Below are 18,577 nucleotides of genomic sequence, written 5' to 3'. Positions count from 1 at the left end.
TTGAAGCAGGAATACCCGGTCATTTGGCCCATTGAGTCTGTGCCGGCAACACCATCCTCGCCCCCATTCCCCCCCCCCCCAACCCGCAACTCCACCACACACACACCTTGGTGTCAACCTTAGCCTCGATTTTTACCAAATCTCAACGAAGCCTCGTTAACTCAGGTGTGTTGGGGCGAGGGATAGTGTGAATTCAGTGTCAGCCAACTGTTATCTGTATAATAATACATTTTTCAGTAATTTTATTAGGAAATGTTTATGCTTTAACATCATGGATATATTATAATAAAAACTATTTGGAGCTGTATGCTCTTCAGCCTTCAAATCTATGAATAAGCCAATAATTAAGTCTGTTTGGCTGTTTTCTGAAATCGACCTTCACCTTTGCCTTTTTATTTAATTCCATATACATTGAAATGCAAGGCGCCACATGAACAATCACACATATAGCCTTTGCAAATGGGCTAAAATATTATTATTTCTACAAGACGATGTCTGATATTTGAAGATGTGTACACAAATCGTCCTATGGAATTAACTTCGAGGGTTTGATGACGAAATTAGATGGTGACTTCCATGGTATCCTGTCAAAGTGCAGCTTTATATCCAATACTGTTCCCTTCTATGCGATGATTAAAGCATTAATTATTGTTGGACAATGATTCCATAGCCACCGATTGCCCACTATGTATAGCTCAAATAGCCAATATTCAAGTTCCAACCAAGACAAAGTGTGCCAATTTGGAGGGACATTTCACTGAGAAGTATAATTGTGCTGCCAAACAACATATACAAATAAATACACGAAGCCACGCAATTTACTGCAGATCGCAATGAATACAAATCAAGAATAAGAAGTCTGGCTGAATTTTTGCCCCTCTTTTGTGAGAAACCTGGGCAATAATAATAACCCCTCATTCACGCTGGCTGAGATGAAGAAACCAGGATAGAGGAGGAAACGATATTCGGAATTCGCTAACATGTGATTTTAAAAAAAATCCATTGTAAAGAAAAGCACCCCACATTAAACGAGTGTCTCAATCTGTTTGTTCAAATGACTGGAGGCAATTAACGATATGAAGTTAATGGAAAGAAAAATTCGGAAAGGTTTATGACGGCAGCCGGTCCGGTAAATTACGTTTTAGACGATCGCCAAAACTGATACCCATGCTTGGTGTCACAGTCACAGGATCCCTGACATACACTTGCAGGAAATCTCAAGCGAGATAATTAGGTAACACAATTACTGATGTTATTTAGTGACTTGTTCAAATTGGAACAGATGTTTTCATTCACCTTATTTTCAATTCAAGTAGATACATTTCAATGATTAAATACACAATCAAAGTTTATTAAAGCATTAGAGTCATAGAGAGTCATAGAGTTATACAGCACGGATAGAGGCCCTTCGGCCCATCGTGTCCGCGCCGGCCATCAAGCCCTGTCTACTCTAATCCCATATTCCAGCATTTGGTCCGTCGCCTTGTATGCTATGGCATTTCAAGTGCTCATCCAAATGCTTCTTGAATGTTGTGAGGGATCCTGCCTCCACAACCCTTTCAGGCAGTGAGTTCCAGAGTCCAACCACCCTCTGGGTGAAAAAGTTATTTCTCAAATCCCCTCTAAACCTCCCGCCTTTTACCTTGAATCCATGTCCCCTTGTTATAGAACCCTCAACGAAGGGACAAAGCTCCTTAGTATCCATCCTATCTGTGCCCCTCATAATTTTGTACACCTCAATCATGTCCCCCCTCAGCCTCCTCTGCTCCAAGGAAAACAAACCCAATCTTCCCAGTCTCTCTTCATAGCTGAAGCGCTCCAGCCCTGGTAACATCCTGGTGAATCTCCTCTGCACCCTCTCCAAAGCGATGACATCGTTCTTGTAGTGTGGCGACCAGAACTGCACACAGTACTCCAGCTGTGGCCTAACCAGTGTTTTATACAGCTCCATCATAACCTCCGTGCTCTTATATTCTATGCCTCGGCTAATAAAGGCAAGTATCCCATATGCCTTCTTTACCACCTTATCTACCTGTTCCGCCGCCTTCAGGGATCTGTGAACTTGCACACCAAGATCCCTCTGACCCTCTGTCTTGGCTATGGTCCTCCCATTCATTGTGTATTCCCTTGCCTTGTTAGTCCCTCCAAAGTGCATCACCTCGCACTTTTCCGGGTTAAATTCCATTTGCCACTGTTCCGCCCATCTGACCAACCCATCTATATCGTCCTGCAGACTGAGGCTATCCTCCTCGCTATTTACCACCCTACCAATTTTTGTATCATCAGCGAACTTACTGATCATACCTTTTACATTCATATCCAAGTCATTAATGTAGACCACAAACAGCAAGGGACCCAGCACCGATCCCTGTGGTACCCCACTGGCCACAGGCTTCCAGTCACAAAAACAACCTTCGACCATCACCCTCTGCCTTCTGCCACTAAGCCAGTTTTGTATCCAAAGTGCCAAGGCACCCTGGATTCCATGGACTCGTACCTTCTTGACCAGTCTCCTGTGGGGGAATTTATCGAAGGCGTTACTGAAATCCATGTATACCACATCCACTGCGTTACCCTCATCCACACGCCTAGTCACCCCCTCAAAAAATTCAATCAAATTAGTCAGACGTGATCTTCCCTTGACAAAGCCATGTTGACTATCCTTGATTAATCCTTGCTTCTCCAAGTGGAGACTAATTTTGTCCTTCAGAATTTTTTCCAATAATTTTCCTACAACTGATGTTAGGCTCACTGGCCTGTAGTTCCCCGGTTTTTCCCTACTCCCCTTCTTGAATAATGGTACTACATTAGCGGTTCTCCAGTCCTCTGGCACATCCCCTGTGGCCAGAGAGGTTCGTGAGCTCGTCATGGTTTAATTCCACCTTGTACTGAGATCGTTGATCTCTGCCAGTTGCGCTTATATGTTAGCAGAGCACAATGACGGAATGATCCCTGTACTTCGGTCGACATTCTTCCAGCAACGAATACCAAGTAAATAAAGGAGCACATTGTTCAACAGATTATTTCATTGCAACTTAGATACTTTAACCTGCCATGGTTGCCTGATTTCCACAGTTAGTACTAGTTAAGGCATGTGCCAGTCGAGAAATAAGCATCATTCCGGGAATGCCCGGATTAGCCATTCTTTTGCCAACGGATATCCTATTGAATCAGTTCACCCCCCAGAATGAGGAGGTCATTTTAATTATCGTTAACAAGAAGGAAGTGACGAGAATAAAACCACCATTTGTAAAGATGGAAACTGCGGTGATTACTTTCAAAGCACGTGTATGGTCCATTCGCTCCGCCGATTATAGATAGTTGTTTCATTCATTTAAAGCAGCAGACAAAATCACAGATTTTTAAGGAACAATATGATAAGCCCCTTTTTAAATGGGGGCGGGTGAAACTGGAAAGCGCAAAGGGGCAACAGTCAATCGGCAGGGCACCTTACATCACGCCCAATTTTATTTTCCATTTAAGTCAAATCAAATGAAAAGAAACGATGGGCCGCAGTGTAAAACTGCCTCCCCCCCGCAGACGCGCCCCTCCCACTAGGGACTTGCCCCTCGTCCCCCAACGAACCCGCCCACCGACCGACCGGCCTCCCAAAGGATCCGACCATTCTCCCCATCGAGATGGAGGGACAGTTGCAGAGAGTGAAGGAAGGATAGATGGAGAGAGATTAATTGCGAGAGAGGCAGATACAGATGAAGCAAGACAAAAAGAGAGTGGGATGGATAGATGGAGAGAGCGTAACAGAGAGAGCGAGATATAGAGAGAGAGTGAGATAGAGATGAAGAAAGTGGGAAAGATAGAAATGGAGGGAAAGTTTGAGGGAGGTATGTAGGGATAGATGAAGTAAGTATAACAGAAAGAATGGGAGATTGAAATAGAGAGAGAGTGATAGAGATAGTGGGAGATATAGATGGAGATATGCTAGCAGAGAAAGTGGGAGATAGAGATGGAGAGAGTAACAAAGAGAGGGATGTATAGATGGTGAGTGAGAGAGTAACAGAGGAGGATAAAGCTAGAGAGAGATTAACACACGGGGAGGCAGATATTCAGAGAAAACAATAGAGATAGAGGGAGAATTAAATGGAGAGAGAATAAAAGAGAAAGGCGTTGATATAGGTGGAGAAAGCGTATCAAAAAGAGAGGGAGGTATGGATAGAGAGAGCAACGGAGATGTTGATTGAGACGGAGAAAGAGCAACAGAGAGAAGGAGATAGAGGTGGTGAGAGAGAAATAAAGATGGAGTGACAGTAAAAGAGACCGACGGATATAAATTGGGGAGAGATTAAGAGAGTGAGGTAGAGATGGTGAGAATAATAGAGAGTAAGGAAGGGAAATATGGAGAAAGAGGAACAGAGAGAGATAGAGCGATAGTTGAAGAAAGTAACATATGTAGATATAGATAGAGAATAACAGAGGGGAAGATAAAAAGGGAGAGAATAATGGAGAGAGGTTGAGAGATAGAACTGGAGGCAGCATAACAGAGATGGAGATAGTTGGAGACATAGAGAAGGGGAGCAAGTAGCAGATGAAAATGTAGAGATAGAGAGAGTAACAGAGAGGAAGTGAGGGAAAGAGATGAAGAGAGAGTAACACAGAGAGAAGGAGATAGAGATGGAGGTAAAAGTACCAGAGAGAGAGACAGAGAGATACATAGACTGAGAGAGAGTAACAGAGAGAAAGAGAGAGGTAGAGATGGAGATAAACGTAACAGAGGGAGAGTAGTAGATAGAAAGGGAGAAAGTCGCGAATAGGGTGGGAGGGATAGATAGAGTGAGAGTAACAGAGAGAGGGAGAGATAAGTGGAGAGAGGGTATCAGCAAAAAAGGGAGATGGGAATGATGATAAAAGTAATAGAGAGTGGAAGAGAAAAAGAGAGAGGAAACGTAATGCATGGAAAGGGAGAGATAGAGTTGAACAGATTAATGCAGAGAGAGGGAGTGATCGAGATAAAGATGGAGAGATAGATTAACTGAGCAAAAGGGAGAGATAGGTTTGGAAAGAGGGGGAGAAAAGAGAATGAGAGCAAGTAACAAAAAAAATGTAAAGTAATAGAGAGTAACAGAGAGACAGGGACAGAAAAGGATGGAGAGAGCGTAACAGAGAGAGGGGGAGATAGAGATAGAGTAACACAGAGAGAGGCGGACACAGATGGGGAGAAAGTAACAGAGAGAGGGAGGCACCGATAGAGAAAGAGTAATAGACAGGGAGATAGGTGTGCAGGGAGAATAATAGACAGAGATAAAGATGTAGAGAGATGAACAGAGAGAATGGAGGGATAGATGGAGAGAGACAGTAACAGAGAGAGGGAGATATAGATCGAGAGAGTAACAGAGAGGGAGATTTGAGATCGAGACAGTGAGTAATAGAGAAGGATAAAGATGGAGAAAGTGTAACAATGAGGGACTGAAATAGAAATGGAGAGAGATTAAATGGGTAAGAGGTAGGAATGGATCGAGCGAGAGTAATAGACAGAGGGAGATACAGATAGAGAGCAAAAGAGAAGGAGTTAGAGATGGAGAGAGACTAACACAGAGAGAATGAGGGATAGATGGAGAGAGAGGGAGATGTAGATAGAGAAAGTAACAGAGAGAGAGAGATAGAAATGGAAGTGGTGCCACAGAGGGTGATAAAGTTGGAGCGAGAGTAACAGAACATATGAAGGTAAATCTGGAATGGTAGGAAAAGGGAAACAGATGCAGAGTCTAACGGGAAATTCGAAGTTCCGGAATTTACGCAGAGGGTACTGGGTCTAAAATATAACGTAAATTTGCCACAATTTAAACACAGATACTGAATTAAAATCTGAAATGGCAGGAAAAACACAACAGATACAGAGTATACAGAGAGTGCGTGTAAAATAGCTAAAAGTCCTAGAGACACAGGGTATACAGAGAGAATGAGAGAGTGAAACACTCGGGGTATAAAACACCGGGTAAGATCAGCTACCTCAGCACGGGACCGGGATGACACCTTAGCCTTTTCTGGTCTATGTGGAGCTCACTGCCATAAAGGGTGAGATCTGCTCCCTCAAGACAGGTCTGGATTGAAGCCTGGGCCCTTCTTGCTCTGTGTTTCTGGATCAGTATATCACCGAGTGAGATCAGATCGCTCAGCACAGGCCGGGGATGGAAGCTGGGCTATTTCTACTCTGTGTGGGCCTGAGTAACACAGGGGCTGAGATCAGCTAAGTCAGCAAAGGCCGGGAATGGAGTCTGGGCCCGTCCTTCTCTGTCTGTGGGGCTCAGGACATGAAGGCTGAGATCAGCCAACGTTAATGGAGCCTGATCCCTTCCTGCTCTCTGTGGGGCTCAGTAACATCCGGAGTGAGATCAGCTAAGAGAACAAGCAGGGGATGGAGCTTAGGCCCTTGCGCTCTGTGTGGAGTTCACTTCCACAGCGAGTGAGATCAGTTAACTCAGCACAAGCCGGGCTGGGGCCTAGCTTCTTCCTGCTCTGTATTTGGGGTTCACTACCAGACCGGGTGAGATCACCTAATTAAAGCACAGGCCGAGAATGCAACCTGCGTCCTTTCTGCTCTGCGTGGAGTTCAATACCGCACGGCTGGGATCAATTAGGAAACTGGGTCCCTTTTACTCCATGTGGGGCTCAGGACAACACCGGATCAGATTGGCTAACTCAGCACAGGGCGGTCATGAAACGTCGGACCTCGCTGCTCCATTTGGGGCTCAATACCAGATAGGCAGTCATTAGATAACAATACGTGGTCGAGATACAATCAGTGAACTTCGTGCTCTGTGTGGAACTCGGTGCCAAACCGGGAGAGATTAGCGAACTCAGTATAGGCCGGTGATGGAATCCAAGCCCTTTCTACTCTGTGTGGTACTCACTACCTCACTGACGGCGCGATGTCACTCCCTGAAGACCACTTAACAAAATCCCGGAGAAAATTACCTCTCCCCCGCACAACTAATCTCCTGTCCCCCAATCGGACCCGCCCTCCCCCTTACTGAGCCGCTCCTACCCACACACGGACACCCGCCCCTCACCCACAGTGAAACGCCACTTCCGTCCCCCACCACATGTATACCCACCTCGTCCAGCAAGGACCAGTCCACCTTCACTGACACGCCCCACCTCCCTCACAGTCAAGTCCCTCCCACCCCTCCACACGTAACCGCGACTCCCACCACCACCCCCCAACACGGAGCCACCCATCCACCACAAGAAGCCCTCATTCCCCCGAAATGCAATCGCCACTCCACCCCTACGAACAGCCACTTCTCCCACACAGATCCTTCCCTGCCCAACACACGGGCCCGACCCTCTCATCACATTGAAACGCCCCACCACCTCACACGTACCCCTGTCATTCGCCCCCTCTCCAAAACACAGACACAGACACTCCCCTGCTCTCCACATGGAAAGGCGCCTCACCACAAACGGACCCTCCGATCCCGCCGCATGTACCCTCCCTTCCCACACACGGAGACGCCTCTCCCCCACCACCGAAACACCCTCCCTCATAGTCAACGCCCCCACACGCCCCACACAGACTCGCCCCTACCCAGCACCCACCACAGGGCGATGAGATTTATCTTTTACCGTGGAAGTTGTTATGATTTGGGGTGCCTTGCCTGAAACGGTTGTGGAAGTAGATTCAATGGTAAATTGGAAAAGCGAATTGGATATGTACTTGAAAAGGAAACATTTGAGGGTTATGCTGGAAGAGCTGGGGCATAGTGTATCTCCTGCCAATTATGTTTGATTGTTACGTATTCGAATGTCTCCTCATTTTGGATATATCGTTCTTGTTTGCGGAAGTTTGAGATATTGATAGTTGCGTACAGAACTTCTTCCTTATGAGCTGGCTTGGTCGATATCAAAGCATGAAGGCCAGCATCGGTATACTGACTTCGCTCTGTAACGAAAGGCATTTGTGTTAGTAATGGCGCTACTACGCATATGAACTGAACACAATGGCAGTGTGCTGTGCTTTTCAGAGCAAATCACGTTATAGTATCTCTGGTCGGTTTCTATTGGCCACGAGGAATGAGTTGACCATTTTGAAGTGCTCATGCAAGCAAGAACTTGCAATTATATATCAGGATAAGTTGATGAGGATGCTAAAAACATACGGGATTCTGGGCTTAATACATAGAGGCATCGAATATCAAAGTAATGAAATTACCGGTTAGGCCCCTGCTGGAGTACTGTGCCCAATTCTATCACCACAATTTAGGAAGGATGTCAAGGACTTGCAAAGGGTGCAAAGGAGATGTATCAGAATTATAACAGGGATGTGGGTCTTCAGTTATGCGGAGACACTAGAGAAGCTCGAATTGTTCTCCATAACGCCAGGAAAGTTATGGGAAGATTTGAAAGAGGGGTTCGAAATTATGAAGGTGTTTGATAGAGTAAATCAGGAGAAACTGTTTCAACTGGCAGGATGTTCGGTAACCAAAGGACACAGAATTAAGATACTTCGTAAAAAGAACTAAAGTGGAGTTAAGGAGATTTTTTTTTCAAGCAGTGAGATGTTATGATCTGGAATGCACTGCAGGAAAGCATGGGAGAAGCAGATTCAATTGAAAATTTCAAATGGGAATTGTAAATACTTGCAAAGGAGAAAAGTTGCAGGGCTATGGGCAAGAGCAGGGCGGATGTGAAACTAAATGGATAGGTATTTCAAATGTCCGGCACCAGCACAATTATCTGAATGGCCTCCTTCTGTGCTGTATGATTGTATGATTAATAAGACGTAAGCGCTGCCATGAAATGAATAAATTTGAAGTGCATATACTATATTGAAGAATGCAGCCACAGTAATTCAGACAAATGGCGAATTAATTTGTTTTGGATGCTGCCCATTGGGGGAAACATGTATGCATGGGCATTGGGAGTGCCCTCTTCCGTTCCTACAATAGTACCATGAGATCGTTTACCTAAACATGCAGCACCAAACCGGGCCTTGGTTTAAAGTCTCATCCAAAAAACTGAACCACTGACATTGCAACACTCCCTTAGTATTGCACTGAAGTTTCAACCTAGATTATATATTCGAGTGCTGGAACAAAGCACAACATTCTGACTCAAAGTTGAGTGACAACTGAGCCACATTGACACCAAGATGCATTTGGGAAATTGCAAATAATGCTGAGGATCTGCAATGTACTTTCCCTTCTGCGGATCCTGACACCTGTAAATATTGTTGAACGCCTGTGACCTTGTTGAAAATCAAACCCATGAGACCTAATATCAAAGGGGTGGTGGTAAATTATCTTCTGGCCTGTGTGTGAGATAGGAAACTCATTCCATTAAATGAGTTTGGTTTGATCAGAAATGCCAACGTGAGAAACACTCCCTAATCCCATTCACTAGGACACTGCGCACATAGCCCAATCTTCTCTTGCAAGATGCGATAAAGAATCTCTCCTCAGCTTCAACTTAAATTCTGTTAGTTCGCAGATCTGACATTTAAACTCATTACTATCTTTTCATACATCTCTATCTCTTGTCTCTCCGTGCTTTCCCCCCATGGACCCATGAACGGCCAGGGCTGATCTAACCCGCACTATCAGCAGAGACGGGTAGAGAAAGGCGGTGGGAAAAGTAAAGGTGCAACCTAACTGATTAATTCGTGATTAATGTCATCACGTGTATGTCTCTTCGCTCTCACAGTGAAAGAAAGCAGCAATGTTGTAAAGTATATTTATGGTGGAGTGTATAATATAAGGATGTCGAGAGACACGACAATGTGGCTTCAGAGCAATTCATTCTGCAAAGTCTTGATAAAGCAAGTCATACTTTCAAAAGGATTTTAATGAAGAGAGGCTAATATTGGTGAATTGAAATATTTAGTGTACAGCTTGATAATGTTGGACATCGGAATAGAAAACGAGATTAGATGAACAGAAGCGGGCTGAAAGGTTGGCTAATCGGCTGTGGGTGGCAGATAAATTTTACATTGGCTGCACAGCAACGTCCCCAGCGGCCCGATTGTCCAGGGTTATGATTCTCGCTGAGGCGGTTTTATTGAATGACTTGCGCGAGGCCCAGAGTTCACATGTCATCTATGTCACTAATTTTAGTTAAAAATCACCAATTGGTTTCTCACATCTTATCAGCGTTGCCGACGGCAGAATTGTCTTAAATGAAGGGCATGTTTGAGAACCAGAGGACAGAATGCAAAGGGTTTGTCGACGCAACGTTCGGGCTGCAAGGAAAACGTCTTAAGATGAATCGGAATTTATCCCAATTCAATGAATCGCATGGGTGCAGAATGAAAAAGCTCCGGAATTGGTCCGGAGTCGCACCCCCGTCCCCCCACGTGGCCGGCGAGAATTCGGCCACTCAAACAACAACATCAGCATTGGCCGTTCAAGAAAACACAGAGAGACAGAGACAGGGAGGGATCGAGACAAAATAGAACAAAATAGCCTAAATATCAAGTTAGCATAGTTTAAGATGGAGTTTCCGAGAGGTTCCTTCACGTATCTTGAAATCTTGTAAGAGACGATTCCTCTGCCGTTAGCTGCGTGTGTCCAGTTGGAAATCTGTCTGATGGAAAATACAATCTCGCAGCTCGCCTGTGATGCCCGTGTGCATTCTGATATAGAGCCGTGCGGTACTTATTGCTCAAGTTGCGCTGGCTGAATATGCAAGTCGTTGGACTTGAAATCCCATGGAGTATTCCTGCAAATGTTCGAATCCTACTCGCAGCGGGATGCTTCAACCACATGGGAACTGGAGTTGTCTGACCGTGTTTCCGACACTGAGGAATTAATTGTTCTAATTACTTAGGAATTATTACTTCTGGCTCGTTGGTTCAGGGGTATGATTCTCGTTTTGATTAATATGCTGAGCGGTCACGAGATCAAATACCAGACGAGCCCTGCGTTGCTACCAATTTTAGTTCAAATTCAGCAATTGGCTTCTCACGTCTTGTCAGTGGTACAATAGATAGGATTGATTGTATTCCAAAGCACGTATGAGCTTCAGAGGAGAGAATGTAGAGGTCCTGTCGACGCGAATCACATGGAGAAAAGGAAATGTCTTCACAGGGTGCGCAGTTTGAAGATCAATGTATCCCAACTCACGTGCAGGAATGAAACTGCTCCTCCATTGGCCGGTGATCGAACCCAGACCTCCCAGGCAAGGGTGAAATTTACCATTGAAACAGCAATATCCGCACCTTAGCCGGCTCCACGTGTCCAACTTGAAACCTGGCTGAAAGAACAGATTCTCAGATATCGCTTGTGATAATCCTACGCGTTGTGATTTACAGCCGTGCTGTGACTCTGGCGCTTGGTGAGATCTTAGAAATTGAAAGCGATTAATATCAAAGGTAACTTTGGTCACCGACATGCTCACAGATACAAAGCAGCCACACTCTGCTTCAACGAGATGAACGCCCAGAGCGGTTTCATGGTCGAATGCAATAAAGCTTGTTCAATGTGAATGTAGGTCATTGTGGAGCCTTTAAAGTCCTCGTTGTTTGAATCATGGAATCGGAGAAATTTACGGCACAGGACGAAGCCATTCGGCCCATCGTGTCTGTGCCGGCCGAAAAAGAGCTGACCAGCCTAATCCCGCTTTCCAGCTCTTGGTCCGTCGCCCTGTAGGTTACGGCACTTCAAGTACTTTTTAAATGTGATGAGGGTTTCTGCCCCTACCTTCATTTCAAGCAGTGAGCTAAGAACCCTCACAACCCTTTTTCCTCAGCTCCCCTCCGATCCTTCTACCAATCACTTTAATTCCATGCCCCCTGGAATTGACCTCTCTGCTAAGGGAAATAGGTCCTTCCTATCCACTCTAACTAGCCCCCATCATAATTTCATACACCTCAATTAAGTGTCCACTCAGCCTCCTCTGTTCCAAACAAGACAACCCCAGCATATCCAATCTTTCCTCATACCTGAAATTCTCCAGTCCTGGCAAAATCCTCGTAAATCTCGTCTGTAATCTCTCTCGTGCAATCACATCTTTCCTGTAATGTGGTGACCAGAACAGTACGCAATACTCAAGCTGTGGCCTAACCAGTGTTTTATACAGTTCCAGCATAACCTCCCTGCTCTTATATTCTTTGCCTCGGCGAATAAATGAAAGTATCCCGTATGCCTTATTAAAGACCTTATCTACATGTCCTGCTACCTTCAGGGATCTGTGGACATGCACTCCAAGGTCCCTCTCTGCCTCTACACCTCTCACTATCGTTCCATTTATTGTGAATTTCCTTGACTTATTTGGTCTCCCTAAATGCATGAGCTCACACTTCTCCAGATTGAATTGCATTTACCACTTTTCAACCCACGTGAACAATCCATTGATATCGCCCTGCAGTCTACAGCTTTCCTCCTCACTATCAACTCAACGACCAATTTTTGTATCATCTGCAAACTTCACAATCATGCCCCCTACATTTCAGTCTAAATCAGTGATCTGCACTAAGAATAGCAAGGGACCTAGTACGAAGAGCTGTTGAACCCCACTGGAAACAGCCTTCCAGTCACAAAAACACCTGTCGACCATTCCCCTTTGCTAACTGCCACTGAGCCAATTTTGGATCCAACTTGCCACTTTTCCTTGCATCCATTGGCCCTTTGCATTTTTTACCAATCTGCCATGAAGGGCTTTGTCAAAAACTTTGCTAAAATCCATGAAGGCTACATCAAATGCGCTACCCTCATCGACCCTCCTTGATACCGCCTCAAAAATTCAACCTGGTTAGTCAGACACGACTTTCCCTTAACAAAGTGCACAGTGTTCAGTTCTATTCGCAATATCTCAGATAATGACAGTATAGTTGAGATCATTGATGTTTGTTTTGGATATTGACAGGGTCGAGGCTGAGAAGATGTTTCCGCTGGCTGGAGAATCTAGAACTAGAGGGCACAGACACAGGATAAGGCGTCGGTCATTTGGAATTCTCTCTCCCAAAGTGATGTGGATGCTCAGTCGTTGAGTATATGCAAGGCTGAGATAGATAAAGTTTTGGACTCCAGGGAAATCCAGGGAAGTTGGGATTGGGTGGGAAATTGGAGTTGAGGTCGAAGATCAGCCATGGTCTTGTTGAACGGTGGAGCAGGCTCGAGGGGCCGAATGGCCTACTCCTGCTCCTATTTCTTATGTTTTGTGTCAGTGTTGTGTCTGTGTTGGATGAAAGTGCAAGCGAGATCGCTAATACAAACTCTTTCTCTGTCTCTTTCTCTCTGTCTCTTTCTAATTGTCTGTCTCTCTCTTACCCTCTGTCCCTTTGTTTCCCTTTCTCTTTTGTCTCTCTCTCTCCCTTTCTCTTTGTTTCTCTCATTATCCGACTCACTGTTTCTGTCTCTCTCTCTGTCTGTCTCAGTCTCACTCTCTCTGTCTCTCTCTGTCTCACTCTCTCTCTGTCAGTCTCAGTCTCTCTGTCTCAGCCTCTCTCTTTCTCAGTCTCTCTGTCTCGCTCTGTCTGTCTCTATCCCTCAATCCCTCTCTGTCTGTCTCTATCTTTCTCTCTCTCACTGCCTCTGTCTCTATCTCTGTCTCTCTCTCTGTCTACCTCTATCCCTCTCTCTCGCTCTCTCACTCACTATCTGTCTCTCTCACTGTCTCTCTCTCTCTCTGTCTCAATCTCTCAGTCTCTCTCTCTGTCTGTTTCAATCGTTCACTCTCTATCCCTCTCTCTATCCTTCTCTCTTTCTCTCTCTCTCTCTCTCAATCCCCCCTATCTCTCTCTGTCTTTAACCCTCACTCTCACTCTCTCTCTCCCTCTCTTTGGTGTGTCATTACCTCGACGGCTGAGAGGAGCGGATCGGAGCAGCTGAGAGGAGCGGATCGGAGCAGCTGAGAGGAGCGGATCGGAGCAGCTGGGAGGAGCGGATGGGAGGGAGCTGAGAGGAGCGGATCGGAGGGAGCTGAGTGGAGCGGATCGGAACAGCTGAGAGGAGCGGATCGGAACAGCTGAGAGGAGCGGATCGGAACAGCTGAGAGGAGCGGATCGGAGCAGCTGAGAGGAGCGGATCGGAGCAGCTGAGAGGAGCGGATCGAAGGGAGCTGAGAGGAGCGGATCGGAGGGAGCTGAGTGGAGCGGATCGGAACAGCTGAGAGGAGCGGATCGGAACAGCTGAGAGGAGCGGATCGGAGCAGCTGAGAGGAGCGGATCGGAGCAGCTGAGAGCAGCGGATCGGAGCAGCTGAGAGCAGCGGATCGGAGGGAGCTGCGACGGAGTTCGAAGTGACGTCAGGAATCAGAAAGGGACGCGACACAGGGGAGTCACCTGATTGGTGAGTAGGTTCAGGTGAGTATTTCTATTTATCTGCAGTAACTAAAGTAAAAAGAAAGGTAAGTCTGCAGGTCTTATAGCAAGTAGCGTTTTTTAGTGAATCAAGGTCCCTAGTGTAGTTAACATTCTCTAAATTAAGAATAATTTAAAGGAGTAAACTCCTTAAAGGGAGTGGTAATTAGTTTGTCTTTCCTTTTTTTTCTCTTGACATTGTAGTTGTCTTAAGCTAACTTAAGGGTTAAGTGATGGCAGGAGATCCCAGACCCGTGTCATGCTCCTCTTGTGGGATGTGGGAATTCAGGGATCCTTCCTGTGTCCCTGGTTCCTTCACCTGCGGGAAGTGTGTCCAGCTGCAGCTATTGTTTGACCGCTTGACGGCTCTGGAGCTGCGGATGGACTCACTTTGGAGCATCCGCGATGCTGAGAAAGTCGTGGATAGCACGTTCAGTGAGTTGGACACACCACAGATAAAAATTACTGAGGGAGATAGTGAATGGGTGACCAACAGACAGAGGAAGATTGGAAAGGCAGTGCAGGGTTCCCCTGCGGTCGTCTCCCTCCAAAACAGGTATACCGTTTTGGATACTGTTGGGGGAGATGGCTCACCAGGGGAAGGTGGCAGCGGCCAGGTTCATGGCACCGTGGCTGGCTCTGCTGCACAGGAGGGTCGTAAAAAGAGTGGCAGAGCTTTTGTGATAGGGGACTCGATTGTAAGGGGAAGAGACATGCGTTTCTGCGGACGCAACCGAGACTCCAGAATGTTATGTTGCCTCACTGGTGCAAGGGTCAGGGATGTCTCGGAGCTGCTGCAGGGCATTCTGGAGGGGGACGGTGAACAGCCCGTTGTCGTGGTGCATATTGGCACTAACGATATAGGTAAAAAACGGGATGAGGTCCTACAAGTTGAATTTAGGGAGTTAGGAGTTAAACTAAAAAGTAGGACCTCAAATGTAGTAATCTCAGGATTGCTTCCAGTGCAACGGCCTTGTCAGAGTAGGAATGACAGGATAGCTAGGATGAATACGTGGCTTGAGAGATGGTGCAAGAGGGAGGGATTCAAATTCCTGGGCCATTGGAACCGGTTCTGGGGGAAGTGGGACCAGTACAAATTGGACGGTCTGCATCTGGGCAGGACTGGAACCAATGTCCTCGGGGGAGTGTTTGCTAGTGCTGTTGGGGAGGGTTTAAACTAATGTGGCAGTGGGATGGGAACCGATGCAGGAAGTCAGTGAGAAGTAAAGTGGTGACAGAAACAAAAGGCAGTAAGGGAGAGTGCACACAACATGATCGGACAGATGGTCTGAGAAAGCAGGGCAAAGACCAAGGGAAGTCTAGATTAAACTGCATTTATTTCAATGCAAGAAGTCTGATGGGCAAGGCAGATGAACTCAGGGCATCAATGGGTACATGGGATTGGGATGTTATAGCTATTACTGAAACATGGCTAAGGGAGGGGCAGGACTGGCAGCTCAATGTTCCATCGTACAGATGCTAGACGAAAGATAGAGCAGGAGGTAAGAGATGGGGGGGGGGGGGGGTGGGTTGCGTTCTTGGTTAGGGAGAACATCACGGCAGTAGTGAGAGGGGATATATCCGAGGGTTCGCCCACTGAGTCCATATGGGTAGAACTGAACAATAAGAAGGGAGAAATTACTTTGATAGGATTGTACAACTGACCCCCAAATAGTCAACGGGAAATTGAGGAGCAAATATGTAAGGAGATTACAGACAGCTGCAAGAAAAATAAGGTGGTAATAGTCGGGGACTTTAACTTTCCCAACATTGACTGGGACAGCCATATCATTAGGGGCTTGGATGGAGAGAAATTTGTTGAGTGTATTCAGGAGGAATTTCTCATTCAGTTTTTGGATGGCCCGACTAGAGAGGGGGCACAACTTGACCTCCTGTTGGGAAATAAGGAAGGGCAGGTGACAGAAGTGTTAGTGAGGGATCACTTTGGGACCAGTGATCATAATTCCATTAGTTTTAAGATAGCTATGGAGAATGATAGGTCTGGCCCAAAAGTTAAAATTCTAAATTGGGGAAAGGCCAATTTTGATGGTATGAGACAGGAACTATCAGAAGTTGATTGGGAGAGTCTGTTGGCAGGCAAAGGGACGCCTGGTAAGTGGGAGGCTTTCAATGGTGTGTTAACCACGGTTCATGGTAAGCACATTCCTAATAAAGTGAAGGGCAAGGCTGGTAGAAGCAGGGAACCATGGATGACTCGGGAGATTGAGGCCCGAGTCAAAACGAAGAAGGAGGCATATGACATGCATAGGCAGCTGGGATCAAGTGGATCCCTTGAAGAGTATAGAGATTGCCGGAGTCGAGTTAAGAGAGAAATCAGGAGGGCAAAAAAGGGGCATGAGATTGCTTTGGCAGATAAGGCAAAGGAGAATCCAAAGAGCTTCTACAAATACATAAAGGGCAAAAGAGTAACTAGGGAGAGAGTAGGGCCTCTTAAGGATCAACAAGGTCATCTATATGCGGAAGCAAAAGAGATGGGTGAGATCCTGAATGAATATTTCACATCGGTATTTACGGTTGAGAAAAGCATGGATGTTAGGGAACTTGGGGAAATAAATAGTGATGTCTTGAGGAGTGTACATATTACAGAGAGGGAGGTGCTGGATGTCTTAGCGCGCATCAAGGTAGATATATCTCCGGGACCTGATGAAATGTATCCCAGGACGTTATGGGAGGTTTGGGAGGAAATAGCAGGTCGCCTCGCAGAGATATTTGAATCATCGACAGCCACAGGTGAGGTGCCTGAAGATTGGAGCGTAGCAAATGTTGTGCCTTTGTTCAAGAAGGGCGGCAGGGAAAAGCCTGGGAACTACAGACCGGTGAGCCTGACATCTGTCGTGGGTAAGTTGTTAAAGGGTATTCTGAGGGACAGGATCTACAGGCATTTGGAGAGGCAGGGACTGATTAGGAACAGTCAGCATGGATTTGTGAGAGGAAAATCATGTCTCACGAATTTGATTGAGTTTTTTGAAGGGGTAACCAAGAAGATAGATGAGTGCTGTGCAGTAGACGTGGTCTACATGGAATTCAGCAAAGCCTTTGACAAGGTACCGCATGGTAGGTTGTTACATAAGGTTAAATCACACGGGATCCAAGGTGAGGTAGCCACTTGGATACAAAATTGGCTTGACGACAGAAGACAGAGGGTGGTTGTAGAGGGTTGTTTTTCAAACTGGAGGCCTGTGACCAGCGGTTTGTTATTTATATTAATGATTTGGATGAGAATGAATTTAGGAGGCATGGTTAGTAAGTTTGCAGATGACACCAAGATTGGTGGCATTGTGGACAGTGAAGAAGGTTATCTAGGATTGCAACGGGATCTTGGTAAATTGGGCCAGTGGGCCGATGAATGGCAGATGGAGTTTAATTTAGGTAAATGTGAGGTGATGCATTTTGGTAGATCGAATCGGGCCAGGACCTACTCCGTTAATGGTAGGGCGTTGGGCAGAGTTATAGAACAAAGAGATCTCGGAGTACAGGTTCATAGCTCCTTGAAAGTGGAGTCACAGGTGGATAGGGTGGTGAAGAAGGCATTCGGCATGCTTGGTTTCATTGGTCAGAACATTGAATATTTGAGTTGGGATGTCTTGTTGAAGTTGTACAAGACATTAGTAAGGCCACACTTGGAATAATGTGTACAGTTCTGGTCACCCTATTATAGAAAGGATATTATTAAACTAGAAAGAGTGCAGAAAAGATTTACTAGGATGGTACCGGGACTTGATGGTTTGACTTATAGCGAGAGGTTCGATGGACTGGGACTTTTTTCTCTGGAGAGTAGGAGGTTAAGGGGTGATCTTATAGAAGTCTATAAAATAATGAGGGGCATAGATAAGGTAGATAGTCAAAATAATTTCCCAAAGGTAGTGGAGTCTATAACGAGGGGACATAAATTAAAAGTGAGAGGGGAGAGATACAAAAGGGTCCAGAGGGGTAATGTTTTCACTCAAAGGGTGGTGAGTGTCTGGAACGAGCTGCCAGAGGCAGTAGTAGAGGCTGATACAATTTTGTCTTTTTAAAAGCATTTGGACAGTTACATGGGTAAGATGGGTACAGAGGGATATGGGCCAAGAGCAGGCAATTGGGACTAGCTTCGTGGTATAAACTGGGCGACATGGACATGTTGGGCCGAAGGGCCTGTTTCCATGTTGTAGCTTCTATGATTCTATGATTCTATGTGGTGCAGCAGCTTCTGACCTGTTGCGAGCGGTTCCCTATTGAACCGCAGCAGTTCGACGCTGCCCAATCTCTCTCTGTCTCTCTCTCTCTTTGGATTGTGATGGTCCCTGTCTGCTCGCGGTGTGTTTC

This window comes from Heptranchias perlo, chromosome 42 (assembly GCF_035084215.1).
Source record: "Heptranchias perlo isolate sHepPer1 chromosome 42, sHepPer1.hap1, whole genome shotgun sequence".
NCBI classification, from domain to species: Eukaryota; Metazoa; Chordata; class Chondrichthyes; order Hexanchiformes; family Hexanchidae; genus Heptranchias; species Heptranchias perlo.
This window is presented reverse-complemented; position numbering follows the sequence as displayed.